The sequence below is a fragment of the Amia ocellicauda genome, unplaced genomic scaffold, assembly GCF_036373705.1.
Source record: "Amia ocellicauda isolate fAmiCal2 unplaced genomic scaffold, fAmiCal2.hap1 HAP1_SCAFFOLD_120, whole genome shotgun sequence".
Taxonomy (NCBI): Eukaryota; Metazoa; Chordata; class Actinopteri; order Amiiformes; family Amiidae; genus Amia; species Amia ocellicauda.
This window is the reverse complement of record NW_027102685.1, coordinates 177501-189567: the sequence shown is the minus strand read 5'-3', so window position 1 is coordinate 189567 and position 12067 is coordinate 177501.

Here is a 12067-nt window from a genome sequence, read left to right as displayed (position 1 = left end):
CCCTGACTCGAAAATTTTAAAGTGCTCCCATCGGTCCCAGACCCGGGTGGCCACGAGGTGGGACCCCCCTGAGCACTGCCCCGGTGTTAGTTTTCGGAGAAATGCCCCCGTTGATTTGTTATGATCCGTAGTTGCCGGCCGGCCGCCCGGCAGTGCTCTATCGGATGGAGCGTGGGCTGGCTATGGGAGATTTAGCGATTTTCGGAACCGGCCCCGATCGCCCCCCAAACCGGGTGGCCACGAGGTGGGACCCCCCTGAGCACTGCCCCGGTGTTAGTTTTCGGAGAAATGCCCCCGTTGATTTCTTATGATCCGTAGTTGCCGGCCGGCCGCCCGGCATTGCTCTATCGGATGGAGCGTGGGCTGGCTATGGGAGATTTAGCGATTTTCGGAACCGGCCCCGATCGCCCCCCAAACCGGGTGGCCACGAGGTGGGACCCCCCTGAGCACTGCCCCGGTGTTAGTTTTCGGAGAAATGCCCCCGTTGATTTCTTATGATCCGTAGTTGCCGGCCGGCCGCCCGGCATTGCTCTATCGGATGGAGCGTGGGCTGGCTATGGGAGATTTAGCGATTTTCGGAACCGGCCCCGATCGCCCCCCAAACCGGGTGGCCACGAGGTGGGACCCCCCTGAGCACTGCCCCGGTGTTAGTTTTCGGAGAAATGCCCCCGTTGATTTGTTATGATCCGTAGTTGCCGGCCGGCCGCCCGGCAGTGCTCTATCGGATGGAGCGTGGGCTGGCTATGGGAGATTTAGCGATTTTCGGAACCGGCCCCGATCGCCCCCCAAACCGGGTGGCCACGAGGTGGGACCCCCCTGAGCACTGCCCCGGTGTTAGTTTTCCGAGAAATGCCCCCGTTGATTTGTTATGATCCGTAGTTGCCGGCCGGCCGCCCGGCAGTGCTCTATCGGATGGAGCGTGGGCTGGCTATGGGAGATTTAGCGATTTTCGGAACCGGCCCCGATCGCCCCCCAAACCGGGTGGCCACGAGGTGGGACCCCCCTGAGCACTGCCCCGGTGTTAGTTTTCCGAGAAATGCCCCCGTTGATTTGTTATGATTATTTTTCGCCCAGGCGATGTGCCTTTTCATTTTGTTTTGCACTTTCCTTCATTCCTTGGTGCATGCTACCATCTAACGGACACATTTCGGTACTGCAGTTTGAAAGTAATTTCCCCGTCTAGGGATCTCTCAATGCCCTGGGCTGCGAAAGGAGGGCAAGGACACCCTATGTTCTCATGAGTGCAAAGCCCCCCCGGCTTCAAGGCATTCCAAAAGGAAAACCGGAGACACTGCTGTACACACACACACACACACACACACACACACACACACACACACACACAGAGAGAGAGAGAGAGAGAGAGAGAGATAGAGAGAGAGTAGTCACACAGTGGAATAAACTCCCCAGCGATGTGGTAGAAGCTGAAAGTTGGGGAACATTGTGATGGTCTATATTTCTTGGCAGATAATAAAAGATGCTCTTATCATGCCTCCGTTGATGTGTTATGATCCATAGGTTGCCGGCCGCCCGGCATTGCTCTGATCGGATGGACCGTGGGCTGCCTATGGCAGAGTATGGGCGATTCTTCAGCCGGCCCCGATGGCCCCCCAAACCGGGTGGCCACGAGGTGGGACCCCCCTGAGCACTGCCCCGGTGTTAGTTTTCCGAGAAATGCCCCCGTTGATTTGTTACGATTATTTTTCGCCCAGGCGATGTGCCTTTTCATTTTGTTTTGCACTTTCCTTCATTCCTTGGTGCATGCTGCCATCTAACGGACACATTTCGGTACTGCAGTTTGAAAGTAATTTCCCCGTCTAGGGATATCTCTCTCGTCTAGGGACACTGCTGTACACACACACACACACACACACACACACACACACACAGAGAGAGAGAGAGAGAGATAGAGAGAGAGTAGTCACACAGTGGAATAAACTCCCCAGCGATGTGGTAGAAGCTGAAAGTTGGGGAACATTGTGATGGTCTATATTTCTTGGCAGATAATAAAAGATGCTCTTATCATGCCTCCGTTGATGTGTTATGATCCATAGGTTGCCGGCCGCCCGGCATTGCTCTGATCGGATGGACCGTGGGCTGCCTATGGCAGAGTATGGGCGATTCTTCAGCCGGCCCCGATGGCCCCCCAAACCGGGTGGCCACGAGGTGGGACCCCCCTGAGCACTGCCCCGGTGTTAGTTTTCCGAGAAATGCCCCCGTTGATTTGTTATGATTTTTTTTCCGCCGGCCGCCTGGTCGCCCTAATGTAAAGTCAATGGGAGTGAGGAGATAGAACATTTTTCAAAGTTTTTCACCCGGCCCCAAACGGCTCCAAAACACACTGGGGCTGTGGCTGGGACTCTCACCAGGACTGCCCCCTACTTTATTTCTGGATTAAAAAGCATTCTATATTAATTTTTCGATTTTTGGGACCCGGGACGCCTGGTCACCTAACTCCCCTTCTATCCCTATGGGGGGGGGACGGGGACATCGAAAACGCTCCCATCGCCGCCGAGGCACGCTGCGGGGACTCTCCCTACCATCGCCCCATGCTTCCTTTGAAGAATATATGACGTTTTTCAATTTTCACCGACATTTGAAAATCAAAACTTCAGAACATTTCATAGTTATTCTCAATGGGTTGTCTAGGGGCACACATCTCTAAACTGGGGGAAATGCTCAAAATGATTAAAAAGAAAAACAATGCCCCCAGACCCGGGGGGCTGATAGCTGGGAGCCCCCTGAGCACAGCCCCGGTGTTAGTTTTCGGAGAAATGCCCCCGTTGATTTGTTATGATTTTTTTTCCGCCGGCCGCCTGGTCGCCCTAATGTAAAGTCAATGGGAGTGAGGAGATAGAATATTTTTCAAAGTTTTTCACTCGGCCGTCTGGTCCCCTGACTCGAAAATTTTAAAGTGCTCCCATCGGTCCCGGGATAGGGTGGCTGATAGCTGGGAGCCCCCTGAGCACAGCCCCGGTGTTAGTTTTCGGAGAAATGCCCCCGTTGATTTGTTATGATTTTTTTTCCGCCGGCCGCCTGGTCGCCCTAATGTAAAGTCAATGGGAGTGAGGAGATAGAATATTTTTCAAAGTTTTTCACTCGGCCGTCTGGTCCCCTGACTCGAAAATTTTAAAGTGCTCCCATCGGTCCCGGGATAGGGTGGCTGATAGCTGGGAGCCCCCTGAGCACAGCCCCGGTGTTAGTTTTCGGAGAAATGCCCCCGTTGATTTGTTATGATTTTTTTTCCGCCGGCCGCCTGGTCGCCCTAATGTAAAGTCAATGGGAGTGAGGAGATAGAATATTTTTCAAAGTTTTTCACTCGGCCGTCTGGTCCCCTGACTCGAAAATTTTAAAGTGCTCCCATCGGTCCCAGACCCGGGTGGCCACGAGGTGGGACCCCCCTGAGCACTGCCCCGGTGTTAGTTTTCGGAGAAATGCCCCCGTTGATTTGTTATGATCCGTAGTTGCCGGCCGGCCGCCCGGCATTGCTCTATCGGATGGAGCGTGGGCTGGCTATGGGAGATTTAGCGATTTTCGGAACCGGCCCCGATCGCCCCCCAAACCGGGTGGCCACGAGGTGGGACCCCCCTGAGCACTGCCCCGGTGTTAGTTTTCGGAGAAATGCCCCCGTTGATTTGTTATGATCCGTAGTTGCCGGCCGGCCGCCCGGCATTGCTCTATCGGATGGAGCGTGGGCTGGCTATGGGAGATTTAGCGATTTTCGGAACCGGCCCCGATCGCCCCCCAAACCGGGTGGCCACGAGGTGGGACCCCCCTGAGCACTGCCCCGGTGTTAGTTTTCCGAGAAATGCCCCCGTTGATTTGTTATGATCCGTAGTTGCCGGCCGGCCGCCCGGCAGTGCTCTATCGGATGGAGCGTGGGCTGGCTATGGGAGATTTAGCGATTTTCGGAACCGGCCCCGATCGCCCCCCAAACCGGGTGGCCACGAGGTGGGACCCCCCTGAGCACTGCCCCGGTGTTAGTTTTCCGAGAAATGCCCCCGTTGATTTGTTATGATCCGTAGTTGCCGGCCGGCCGCCCGGCAGTGCTCTATCGGATGGAGCGTGGGCTGGCTATGGGAGATTTAGCGATTTTCGGAACCGGCCCCGATCGCCCCCCAAACCGGGTGGCCACGAGGTGGGACCCCCCTGAGCACTGCCCCGGTGTTAGTTTTCGGAGAAATGCCCCCGTTGATTTGTTATGATCCGTAGTTGCCGGCCGGCCGCCCGGCAGTGCTCTATCGGATGGAGCGTGGGCTGGCTATGGGAGATTTAGCGATTTTCGGAACCGGCCCCGATCGCCCCCCAAACCGGGTGGCCACGAGGTGGGACCCCCCTGAGCACTGCCCCGGTGTTAGTTTTCGGAGAAATGCCCCCGTTGATTTGTTATGATCCGTAGTTGCCGGCCGGCCGCCCGGCAGTGCTCTATCGGATGGAGCGTGGGCTGGCTATGGGAGATTTAGCGATTTTCGGAACCGGCCCCGATCGCCCCCCAAACCGGGTGGCCACGAGGTGGGACCCCCCTGAGCACTGCCCCGGTGTTAGTTTTCCGAGAAATGCCCCCGTTGATTTGTTATGATCCGTAGTTGCCGGCCGGCCGCCCGGCAGTGCTCTATCGGATGGAGCGTGGGCTGGCTATGGGAGATTTAGCGATTTTCGGAACCGGCCCCGATCGCCCCCCAAACCGGGTGGCCACGAGGTGGGACCCCCCTGAGCACTGCCCCGGTGTTAGTTTTCGGAGAAATGCCCCCGTTGATTTGTTATGATCCGTAGTTGCCGGCCGGCCGCCCGGCAGTGCTCTATCGGATGGAGCGTGGGCTGGCTATGGGAGATTTAGCGATTTTCGGAACCGGCCCCGATCGCCCCCCAAACCGGGTGGCCACGAGGTGGGACCCCCCTGAGCACTGCCCCGGTGTTAGTTTTCGGAGAAATGCCCCCGTTGATTTGTTATGATCCGTAGTTGCCGGCCGGCCGCCCGGCAGTGCTCTATCGGATGGAGCGTGGGCTGGCTATGGGAGATTTAGCGATTTTCGGAACCGGCCCCGATCGCCCCCCAAACCGGGTGGCCACGAGGTGGGACCCCCCTGAGCACTGCCCCGGTGTTAGTTTTCCGAGAAATGCCCCCGTTGATTTGTTATGATCCGTAGTTGCCGGCCGGCCGCCCGGCAGTGCTCTATCGGATGGAGCGTGGGCTGGCTATGGGAGATTTAGCGATTTTCGGAACCGGCCCCGATCGCCCCCCAAACCGGGTGGCCACGAGGTGGGACCCCCCTGAGCACTGCCCCGGTGTTAGTTTTCCGAGAAATGCCCCCGTTGATTTGTTATGATTATTTTTCGCCCAGGCGATGTGCCTTTTCATTTTGTTTTGCACTTTCCTTCATTCCTTGGTGCATGCTACCATCTAACGGACACATTTCGGTACTGCAGTTTGAAAGTAATTTCCCCGTCTAGGGATCTCTCAATGCCCTGGGCTGCGAAAGGAGGGCAAGGACACCCTATGTTCTCATGAGTGCAAAGCCCCCCCGGCTTCAAGGCATTCCAAAAGGAAAACCGGAGACACTGCTGTACACACACACACACACACACACACACACACACACACACACACACACAGAGAGAGAGAGAGAGAGAGAGAGAGATAGAGAGAGAGTAGTCACACAGTGGAATAAACTCCCCAGCGATGTGGTAGAAGCTGAAAGTTGGGGAACATTGTGATGGTCTATATTTCTTGGCAGATAATAAAAGATGCTCTTATCATGCCTCCGTTGATGTGTTATGATCCATAGGTTGCCGGCCGCCCGGCATTGCTCTGATCGGATGGACCGTGGGCTGCCTATGGCAGAGTATGGGCGATTCTTCAGCCGGCCCCGATGGCCCCCCAAACCGGGTGGCCACGAGGTGGGACCCCCCTGAGCACTGCCCCGGTGTTAGTTTTCCGAGAAATGCCCCCGTTGATTTGTTACGATTATTTTTCGCCCAGGCGATGTGCCTTTTCATTTTGTTTTGCACTTTCCTTCATTCCTTGGTGCATGCTGCCATCTAACGGACACATTTCGGTACTGCAGTTTGAAAGTAATTTCCCCGTCTAGGGATATCTCTCTCGTCTAGGGACACTGCTGTACACACACACACACACACACACACACACACACACACAGTGAGAGAGAGGGAGAGATAGAGAGAGGGAGAGAGAGAGAGAGAGAGGTGGAGAGGGAGAGAGAGATGGTGATAGAGAGAGAGTCGTCACACTCTGGAACAAACTCCCCAGAAGCTGAAAGTTGGGGAACATTATGATGATCTTTATTTCTTGGCAGATAATAAATGATGATCTTACAGAGGGCGACTTACAACACCAGTGCAAACATACAGCGAAGTACAAGGCATCAATCACGACAGAATCCCTTGAGTTAAAGCAGCAGATTCAGAATAACACACGTCCAAACAGACTGGAGAGGACCCTAAAACGAGCACGAAAGGTGTCGAATATGTGGCCTCCTCTCGCTTGTAAACTCTCTCGTGTTCCTGTCGATGGGGTCGGCGGCTCGGGGCAGCGGCCTAGCAGCAGCAGGCAGGCAGGCAGACCTCCAGGGCTGGCAGGCAGGCAGGCAGGGCTGTGTGGCTGGGGAGGGCAGGCTGGCAGGCTGGTAGGCCGTGCTGCTGCCAGGGCTGGAAGGCTGACCTCCAGGGCTGGAAGGCTGACTTCCAGGGCTGGATGGCAGGCAGGCAGACCTCCAGGGCTGGAAGGCTGACCTCCAGGGCAGGCAGGCAGGGCTGTGTGGCTGGGGAGGGCAGGCTGGCAGGCTGGTAGGCCGTGCTGCCAGGGCTGGAAGGCTGACCTCCAGGGCAGGCAGGCAGGCAGGCAGGGCTGGAAGGCAGGCAGGCAGACCTCCAGGGCTGGAAGGCTGACCTCCAGGGCAGGCAGGCAGGGCTGTGTGGCTGGGGAGGGCAGGCTGGCAGGCTGGTAGGCCGTGCTGCCAGGGCTGGAAGGCTGACCTCCAGGGCTAACAGGCAGGCAGGCAGACCTCCAGGGCTGGATAGCAGACCTCCAGGGCTAACAGGCTGACCTCCAGGGCTAACAGGCAGACCTCCAGGGCAGGCAGGCAGACCTCCAGGGCTAACAGGCAGGCAGGCAGACCTCCAGGGCTGGCAGGCTGACCTCCAGGGCAGGCAGTGCTGCTGCCAGGGCAGGCAGGCAGACCTCCAGGGCTAACAGGCAGGCAGGCAGACCTCCAGGGCTGGAAGGCAGACCTCCAGGGCAGGCAGGCAGACCTCCAGGGCTGGATAGCAGACCTCCAGGGCTAACAGGCAGGCAGGCAGACCTCCAGGGCTGGATAGCAGACCTCCAGGGCAGGCAGTGCTGCTACCAGGGCAGGCAGGCAGACCTCCAGGGCTGGAAGGCAGACCTCCAGGGCAGGCAGGCAGACCTCCAGGGCAGGCAGGCAGACCTCCAGGGCTGGATAGCAGACCTCCAGGGCTAACAGGCAGACCTCCAGGGCAGGCAGGCTGACCTCCAGGGCAGGCAGTGCTGCTGCCAGGGCAGGCAGGCAGACCTCCAGGGCTGGATAGCAGACCTCCAGGGCTAACAGGCAGACCTCCAGGGCTGGATAGCAGACCTCCAGGGCAGGCCGGCAGACCTCCAGGGCAGGCAGTGCTGCTACCAGGGCAGGCAGGCAGACCTCCAGGGCTGGATAGCAGACCTCCAGGGCAGGCAGTGCTGCTACCAGGGCTGGATAGCAGACCTCCAGGGCAGGCAGGCAGACCTCCAGGGCTAACAGGCTGACCTCCAGGGCTAACAGGCAGGCAGGCAGACCTCCAGGGCTGGATAGCAGACCTCCAGGGCTAACAGGCAGACCTCCAGGGCTGGATAGCAGACCTCCAGGGCTGGCAGGCAGACCTCCAGGGCTGGATAGCAGACCTCCAGGGCTAACAGGCAGGCAGGCAGACCTCCAGGGCAGGCAGGCAGACCTCCAGGGCAGGCAGGCAGACCTCCAGGGCAGGCAGTGCTGCTGCCAGGGCAGGCAGGCAGACCTCCAGGGCTGGATAGCAGACCTCCAGGGCTAACAGGCAGACCTCCAGGGCTGGATAGCAGACCTCCAGGGCTGGCAGGCTGACCTCCAGGGCTAACAGGCAGGCAGGCAGACCTCCAGGGCTGGATAGCAGACCTCCAGGGCTAACAGGCAGACCTCCAGGGCTGGATAGCAGACCTCCAGGGCTGGCAGGCAGACCTCCAGGGCTGGATAGCAGACCTCCAGGGCTAACAGGCAGGCAGGCAGACCTCCAGGGCAGGCAGGCAGACCTCCAGGGCAGGCAGGCAGACCTCCAGGGCAGGCAGTGCTGCTGCCAGGGCAGGCAGGCAGACCTCCAGGGCTGGATAGCAGACCTCCAGGGCTAACAGGCAGACCTCCAGGGCTGGATAGCAGACCTCCAGGGCAGGCAGTGCTGCTACCAGGGCAGGCAGTGCTGCTGCCAGGGCTGGAAGGCAGACCTCCAGGGCTAACAGGCAGACCTCCAGGGCTGGCAGGCTGACCTCCAGGGCAGGCAGTGCTGCTGCCAGGGCAGGCAGGCAGACCTCCAGGGCTGGATGGCAGGCAGGCAGACCTCCAGGGCTGGATAGCAGACCTCCAGGGCTAACAGGCTGACCTCCAGGGCTAACAGGCAGACCTCCAGGGCTAACAGGCAGGCAGGCAGACCTCCAGGGCTGGATAGCTGACCTCCAGGGCTGGATAGCTGACCTCCAGGGCTAACAGGCAGACCTCCAGGGCTGGATAGCAGACCTCCAGGGCAGGCAGTGCTGCTACCAGGGCTGGATAGCAGACCTCCAGGGCAGGCAGGCAGACCTCCAGGGCTAACAGGCTGACCTCCAGGGCTAACAGGCAGGCAGGCAGACCTCCAGGGCTGGATAGCAGACCTCCAGGGCTAACAGGCAGACCTCCAGGGCTGGATAGCAGACCTCCAGGGCTGGCAGGCTGACCTCCAGGGCTAACAGGCAGGCAGGCAGACCTCCAGGGCTGGATAGCAGACCTCCAGGGCTAACAGGCTGACCTCCAGGCCAGGCAGTGCTGCTGCCAGGGCAGGCAGGCAGGCAGGGCTGGATAGCAGACCTCCAGGGCTAACAGGCTGACCTCCAGGGCTGGATAGCAGACCTCCAGGGCAGGCAGGCTGACCTCCAGGGCAGGCAGTGCTGCTACCAGGGCTGGATAGCAGACCTCCAGGGCTGGATGGCAGGCAGGCAGACCTCCAGGGCTGGATAGCAGACCTCCAGGGCTAACAGGCTGACCTCCAGGGCTAACAGGCAGACCTCCAGGGCTGGATAGCAGACCTCCAGGGCAGGCAGGCAGACCTCCAGGGCAGGCAGGCAGACCTCCAGGGCTGGATAGCAGACCTCCAGGGCTAACAGGCAGACCTCCAGGGCAGGCAGGCTGACCTCCAGGGCAGGCAGTGCTGCTACCAGGGCAGGCAGGCAGACCTCCAGGGCAGGCAGTGCTGCTGCCAGGGCAGGCAGGCAGACCTCCAGGGCTAACAGGCAGGCAGGCAGACCTCCAGGGCTGGATAGCAGACCTCCAGGGCAGGCAGGCAGACCTCCAGGGCTGGATAGCAGACCTCCAGGGCTAACAGGCTGACCTCCAGGGCTAACAGGCAGGCAGGCAGACCTCCAGGGCTGGAAGGCAGGCAGTGCTGCTACCAGGGCAGGCAGGCTGTCCTCCAGGGCTGGAAGGCAGACCTCCAGGGCAGGCAGGCAGACCTCCAGGGCAGGCAGTGCTGCTACCAGGGCTGGATAGCAGACCTCCAGGGCTGGATGGCAGGCAGGCAGACCTCCAGGGCTGGATAGCAGACCTCCAGGGCTAACAGGCTGACCTCCAGGGCTAACAGGCAGACCTCCAGGGCTGGATAGCAGACCTCCAGGGCAGGCAGGCAGACCTCCAGGGCAGGCAGGCAGACCTCCAGGGCTGGATAGCAGACCTCCAGGGCTAACAGGCAGACCTCCAGGGCAGGCAGGCTGACCTCCAGGGCAGGCAGTGCTGCTACCAGGGCAGGCAGGCAGACCTCCAGGGCAGGCAGTGCTGCTGCCAGGGCAGGCAGGCAGACCTCCAGGGCTAACAGGCAGGCAGGCAGACCTCCAGGGCTGGATAGCAGACCTCCAGGGCAGGCAGGCAGACCTCCAGGGCTGGATAGCAGACCTCCAGGGCTAACAGGCTGACCTCCAGGGCTAACAGGCAGGCAGGCAGACCTCCAGGGCTGGAAGGCAGGCAGTGCTGCTACCAGGGCAGGCAGGCTGTCCTCCAGGGCTGGAAGGCAGACCTCCAGGGCAGGCAGGCAGACCTCCAGGGCAGGCAGTGCTGCTACCAGGGCTGGATAGCAGACCTCCAGGGCTGGAAGGCAGGCAGGCAGACCTCCAGGGCAGGCAGTGCTGCTACCAGGGCTGGATAGCAGACCTCCAGGGCTAACAGGCAGACCTCCAGGGCTGGAAGGCAGGCAGTGCTGCTACCAGGGCAGGCAGGCTGTCCTCCAGGGCTGGAAGGCAGACCTCCAGGGCTGGCAGGCTGACCTCCAGGGCAGGCAGGCCGGGCCCCCGGTGCTGCATCTCGGCCGCTGCCTGGGGCGGACCGGCCCGGGTGCCCTTGCGCTTTTTCGACACCAGGGGGCAGTTGGGTGCCATTCCGTCCCTCGTGTGGCGAAATGGCGGTACTGCACCTCCGCCTTTTTGCTGGAGAAAGTCCGCAGTCGGGACAATGCGCCACACGGTCCGTCGGCAGGAGGCCCGGGCCCGGGCACAACTCCCCGGTGGGGACGGACGCCGGGCTGGAGCTTCCCTTCAGCACACACACTCACTCACTCACTCTCTGACCGACCGACCGACCGACGGCTCCCAGCGCTCAGCCTGCAGGGCTACACACCCCGGTGGGTGCGGGCTCCGGGCTGGAGCTCTCCTTCAGCACACACACTCACTCTCTGACCGACCGAACGACCGACGGCTCCCAGCGCTCAGTCAGCAGGCCTACTCCTCCCCGGTGGGGACGGACGCCGGGCTGGAGCTTTCCTTCAGCACACACACTCACTGACTGACCGACCGACGGCTCCCAGCGCTCAGCCTGCAGGGCTACACACCCCGGTGGGTGCGGGCTCCGGGCTGGAGCTCTCCTTCAGCACACACACTCACTGACTGACCGACCGAACGACCGACGGCTCCCAGCGCTCAGCCTGCAGGGCTACACCTCCCCGGTGGGTGCGGGCTCCGGGCTGGAGCTTCCCTTCAGCACACACACTCACTCTCTGACCGACCGACCGACCGACGGCTCCCAGCGCTCAGCCTGCAGGGCTACACCTCCCCGGTGGGTGCGGGCTCCGGGCTGGAGCACACACACTCACTGACTGACCGACCGAACGACCGACGGCTCCCAGCGCTCAGCCTGCAGGGCTACACCTCCCCGGTGGGTGCGGGCTCCGGGCTGGAGCTTTCCTTCAGCACACACACTCACTGACTGACCGACCGAACGACCGACGGCTCCCAGCGCTCAGCCTGCAGGGCTACACCTCCCCGGTGGGTGCGGGCTCCGGGCTGGAGCTCTCCTTCAGCACACACACTCACTCTCTGACCGACCGAACGACCGACGGCTCCCAGCGCTCAGCCTGCAGGGCTACACCTCCCCGGTGGGTGCGGGCTCCGGGCTGGAGCTCTCCTTCAGCACACACACTCACTCTCTGACCGACCGAACGACCGACGGCTCCCAGCGCTCAGTCAGCAGGCCTACTCCTCCCCGGTGGGTGCGGGCTCCGGGCTGGAGCTTTCCTTCAGCACACACACTCACTGACTGACCGACCGAACGACCGACGGCTCCCAGCGCTCGGCCTGCAGGGCTACACCTCACCGGTGGGTGCGGGCTCCGCGCTGGAGCTTTCCTTCAGCACTCACTGACCGACGGCTCCCGGCGCTCAGCCTGCAGGGCTACACCTCCCCGGTGGGTGCGGGCTCCGCGCTGGAGCTTTCCTTCAGCACTCACTGACCGACGGCTCCCGGCGCTCAGCCTGCAGGGCTACACCTCCCCGGTGGGTGCGGGCTCCGCGCTGG